This window comes from Drosophila sulfurigaster, chromosome 4, assembly GCF_023558435.1.
Source record: "Drosophila sulfurigaster albostrigata strain 15112-1811.04 chromosome 4, ASM2355843v2, whole genome shotgun sequence".
Classification (NCBI taxonomy): Eukaryota; Metazoa; Arthropoda; class Insecta; order Diptera; family Drosophilidae; genus Drosophila; species Drosophila sulfurigaster.
This window is the reverse complement of record NC_084884.1, coordinates 901,423-907,067: the sequence shown is the minus strand read 5'-3', so window position 1 is coordinate 907,067 and position 5,645 is coordinate 901,423.

Below are 5,645 nucleotides of genomic sequence, written 5' to 3'. Positions count from 1 at the left end.
CTCTTCTTATAGTTCACGCAAACCTTGCAAGAGTTGATGGTGGATTTGGCGAGGACCTTCAGTTTTGGAATCCAGAATCTGGAGCGGATCAGCCGCATGACGACTTGGTTACCCCCATATAAGGATATACTATGGGTGAATGAGTACGCGAGTATGATTGGATGACTTTCATCATAACGCAGCGAATTGGACGCCCTCAGACGCCCACAGGCCCGTAGAATCCCTTGCCATCGAGAAAAGGGTTCAAGTTTCGGATTAAACTTGAAGAAGGAACCTGCTGCTTGGACTGCAGACAGTGGTATTCCTGCGAAAAAGTTTGTCGTTGAGCCATGATGATTAGCCGCTCTTGGATCCGTGACAGCTCATCCGAATGGACCACGGTAGAGCTTGGAATTGCCAACTTCCGACATCTATCGATGAATCTGAGAACATAGACAGACGTGCGCAGTGCTTTGCCAAACTCAGAGAACTTACTCAGAAAATCAGGAGTAGGAGGTAATTTAGCGATGTTACACTTAAGCCGCTGTTCCAGCAGAGTCTCCGGAATGGGACTTTGGAGATGTTGGCCATTGATCCGACGGGAGATGAAGCCACTCTGGTCCATGCCACCACAAAGGATTATGAATCAATTCTTGTGGCAGGACACCTCGGCTTGCAAGATCTGCCGGGTTGTGTTCGGATCGCAAAGGCGACCAGTTCTTGGCGTCGCTGGCTTAGACTATTTTGGCCACACGATTGGCCACAAAGGTTGTCCATCTGCAGGGTGGCTTGTTCAACCAGGCGAGAACAATTGTTGAATCAGTCCACAAGAAAGTCTGGACATAGATCGCCACTCCATACGCCCTTTCTGAAGCATCACAGAATCCGTGGTACTGGAGCTGCACTTGTCCGGATCCTCGGATCTTTCCATTGGAGTAAAAGATCCGCGTAAATGTTCGTCCCGTTCGAGCGTTTTCAGCCAGATCTCCTGCATGAAGATCTTGGCCCGCATAACGAAAGGGGCCAGCCACCCGGCTGGGTCGAAAAGTTTAGCAATTTGCGAAAGTACTTTACCCTTCGTGTAGGAGTCCTGATTGGCATCTTCTGGTGGCATGAAGAAGAACTCGTCATCGTGAGCTTGCCACCTGATGCCTAGAGTTTTCGTCGTACTGGAGTCCTCGAGTTCGAGGAACTCTTTTCGAAGTAGATGGTCTTTTGGGATGACCTTCAGCACGCTGTTATTGTTCGACGTCCACTTCTTCAGCGGGAAGCCAGCGCTGTCTAGGGCTGCACACACTTCCGCAATGGTCCGGATGGCCTCTTCCTTCGTGTGTGTCCCCGCCAGGACGTCGTCCACGTACACGCTGCTGGAAATGACTCGGCTTGCGAGAGGATACTCCAAGCGTATGTCTTCAGCAAGTTGCTGGAGGACTCGTAGAGCCAGGAAAGGCGCGCAGTCGACACCGAATGTCACTGTGTTTAACTCGAAGTCACTTATCTCACCGTTCGACGTACGAAACAAAATTCGTTGGAATGGTGTGTGCTTCGAGTCCATGAGGATTTGGCGATACAACTTCGTTATGTCCGCATTGAACACATATCGATCCGTTTGGAGAATGGGCCCTGAATGAAGGATATCATTCAGACTCTTGCAAATTGAGGATGGACAAGAAGCGTTAAAACGACCCGCACCTTCGTTGTGGTGCTATCTGGTTTGAATACGGCATGATGAGGCAGATAGAAGTTAGGAGTCGTGACAATCGCCTGTGGCGATATGGGTGTCATATGACCCAAGTCCACGTACTCCTGGAGAACGGCATTGTACTGCTCCTTTAGAGAATCGTTTCTTGACAAACGATTCTCGTTCTTGAGGAATTGAGCCATCGCTATGGCTCTGGAATGACCCAGTTCAATGCCATCGGGCTTCCGGAATGGAAGAGTCACCCGATATCTGCCACATTTGCTACGAGAAGTAGTCTTAACGAAGTTTTATTCGCAAACGAAGTCTGACTCCTTTATCAGCTTCGCTGGAATATCCTCCACCTCCCAAAATTTGGAAATTAGGTTGTCGAGCTGAGCGTTATTGGCAAAGAAATTTTGCACATTTGTTGCCGTTGGATTCGGAGTGGACTGTAATTTGGAAGATGGAGAGGCACCACTGTGGGCACTTTCGCCCCGATGGAGAAAAGTGTTGTGCCGCCCTTTGCATGTGAAGCAATTGTGCGCACTCGTACGCTCTCGGAGTTGGTGACCTCTCGCGAAACAGTTTAAACAGAGACTTTTCCGTTTGATGTAGGTCATCCGCTCATTGACCGACATCTGCAAAAACGCGGACACACCCAGACAGGGTGATTCTCCTTTGAGCACAAGTTACACGATTTGCCTTTTGGAGTGACTCGGGCCTCAAAGGAGTTGACTCTCTTGGAACTCTGCGGACGGGATGGTCCAGCAGTAGCGTTCTGTGAGTTGGCAGTCTGTTTCACGTCCTCAATCACTTCGAGCGTACGATAGCGCTCATTGAGGAAAGTGCTCATATCCTGCCATGCGGGAATTTTCGCCTTGTCCACCAAAGATTGCTCCCACAACGAGAGTGTGAGCTTGGGGAGTTTGGACGAGCAGAGGAATGCGAGGATGCAGTCGGTGAAAGGACTAGAGACTGAAATGTCTGAGTGGTCAAGAGCGGTCAAGCACCGCTGAATTGTACCATGCAGCTCCTTAATCGCTGCTCCAGACTCTTGCGAAACCGTGGACAGGTTGAAGAGAATTTTTAACTGGCTCGTTATTAACAAGCGCTTGTTTTCGAATCGCTCGCAGAGAGCACTCCAAGCCGACGCGAAACCATCGTTCGTCAGCGGAAATTTGGCTACGATCTCATTGGCCTCATCTTCGGTTTTGAATTGAGATGGAATAGTTTCTCAACCGGAGTCAACCTCGGATTGTTGACGTAGATGGCCGTGAAAAGATCACGGAAGGTCGGCCACCGCAAGTAATCCCCACGGAATACTTCAGAGTCGACTGGAGGGAGCCGGCAGCCACTGGAGTACACAGGAGGAGCGGATGCTTCACTCCTGGTGGACCCGGAAACTTGGGTAATTTGCCCCTTAACACGGGCGAGACACTGCTCATACACTGCATAGCAGTGGTCATATTTCGCCTCCATGGCCTATATGTCTTCATTATACCCGTCTCGATGCAGTGCATCAGCGCATGTGGAATAGGCGGCCTCGAAACTGTCCCAGAGGGCTTGCAGCCGGTCACGACGGATCTCGTACGTGTGTCGTCTTCGGCTGCAGGCCCTCTGACCCGACTCTCGAAGTGCACCAGTCTGTCAGAGATGCTGACGAAGTTGCTGAGAGCCATCGCACGGGTTTCGCTAAGTTTAGCGTGGACGGAACGGGTATTTGCCTGACTACGTGGAGCAGTTGAAGATTTAGGCAACGACGGAGTCTTTGCAGAAGCAGATGGCGACGGACGATCGACATTGACTCGGAGTTGAGCGGCATGGGTGGCGGATTTGGACCTCGAAGGAGCGGGCGAAGCGGACGACAGGCGACGAGCTGTGGTCGGAAGCTTTAACGAAAGTTTTGAGTTCTTTTCACTCTTTTGGCTTTTGAACATACTATGCTTCGGCAGTCTTTTCTCGACAAAAACTCACGATAAAGCGGACAACCGAAAGCACGCACAAAAATGGAGAGGAACTTCGGCTATCACAGGATAGTGAACAAGGCGGACACAGGAAAAACAGACAAAAAACGCTGTCGAAAAAAATAAAACAGCAGCGTGAATCTTTATTAAACTCGTTGTGATTGCTGCTGTTCATATACATATATGGAATGTTTGGATATTCATATATATGTATGTGTAATGGATATAGAATGTAGTACCAGTATATGTGTGTAAGTGTCGTGTTTGAAAGGATACGTGTATGTATGTGTGTCGTATGTGTATGTATATATATATATAATTAGATGTTCGCGGTGCACGAACAGTAAAAAAATAAAACACAAGGATTTATTTTTGTTTACTTAATAGACTACTTTATTTTTATTTGCAAGCTCGCGGGCTACGCGTCTTGAGTGAGGAAAGTGTCTTTAAAAACTGAACTCACAATATGCTGAGCTCTAACATGAAAGTTCTTATTACGACTTAGGACTAACATACGTGTGATGTTTTGTGTTTGTGTTAGTGCAGTAATGCTGAGTCCTCAAGTTGCAAATGGAAAATTTTAGTGGACTTTGGATTTTTGGAAGTGGCACGATCGCCAATGTAATAGGATCTTTTTGTTTGTGACAGTCGGTGCCGTCGCGACAAGTGTTTATGTTTATGATATGATTTGTGGGAAAGAATTTGGAAGATAGGGGAATAATTATGAGTGTTTGTCACGTACGAGAAATTATTCTGGAGATGGATATATTACTATATATATATATGGAGTGTAGCGGATCTACGCGCGTTTGTTTTTAACAGAGTGCAACTTTCTTGTTATTTAGAGTAAAACAAATACAACAGCGGCCAAAACGGAAAATATAAGCGAGCTCTTTTAAACTGTATAGATACTTACACATACATATACATATAAGGATATATATATAATATATATACTGTGCAACGCATGCACAAAGTAGAAAAGATAACGGAAAAAATGCCGGTAGAACGCTTATGTACTATACATATGCTGTGTCACATATATGTAAGATTGTTATAAGATTGTTAATAGTTTTATTTAATATAAGTACGCGGTGGGAGTTTTGTAATATTTAATACACGTTTCAGATTAAATGTTTCGAATTCTATCAATTTAAATATCTGACGACCGTTCTGCTTGCGATTTTCTTCTTTCGCGTTCTTCCTCGACTGTCCTCTCCTCTTCGTAGCCTTTAATACCACCTTGGTGCTGCGGTCTGGTAACACGTCTACATACTACTTTACACTCGGCCATCCTGATCCTCATCATCCGTCTCGGATGATAACAGCTCTTCGTTCTCTGCCACAAACTTCCACAGCTTCATGTTGTCGCAGCTTGTCGCTGTGATGTTTGGTCCTTCGACGTTAGTTGCTGCTTTCTTTACATCATATCGCCCGTTGCGCTTCACATTTACGATCTTGTATGGACCCAGGAATTCGCTCGCCAATTTACGCCCTGCTACGAATTGTGTTCTTTTGATGGCAACGAGGTCACCAAGCTTGTAGATACTTTCTGAACGACGCTTCTTATCGTAGTTGGCCTTGTAGCTTGCTTGAGCTTTTTCAATGTTGCGTTTGGCTTCGGCACGCAAATATTGAGGTTCTTCCTTACATTGTTCGACTAACTCTCGATTCAGCAGCTTCAGTAATTTATCGTCGCCCTTATTACGAATCTTAGTACCAAACATTATCTCAAATGGGGATGCGTGTGTAGACGAATTCACGTGCGAATTTATAGCCCTTTGCACACTGGATACGTGTTTAAACCATTTGGATGGCTCTTCTGCAGAAACTTTTGCGATAATCGAAAAATGGTCCGATTGACCCTCTCGATTTGACCATTGCCTCTAGCCACTCCTGTCGTCGACCAAACGTGCTCCACCATATTAGCACTTGCAAACTCCGCAAATCCATTTGACGTGAAAGCGACACCTCTGTCGCTAACGATGCGCATTGGGAAACCGAAAATGCTTGCTCATTCG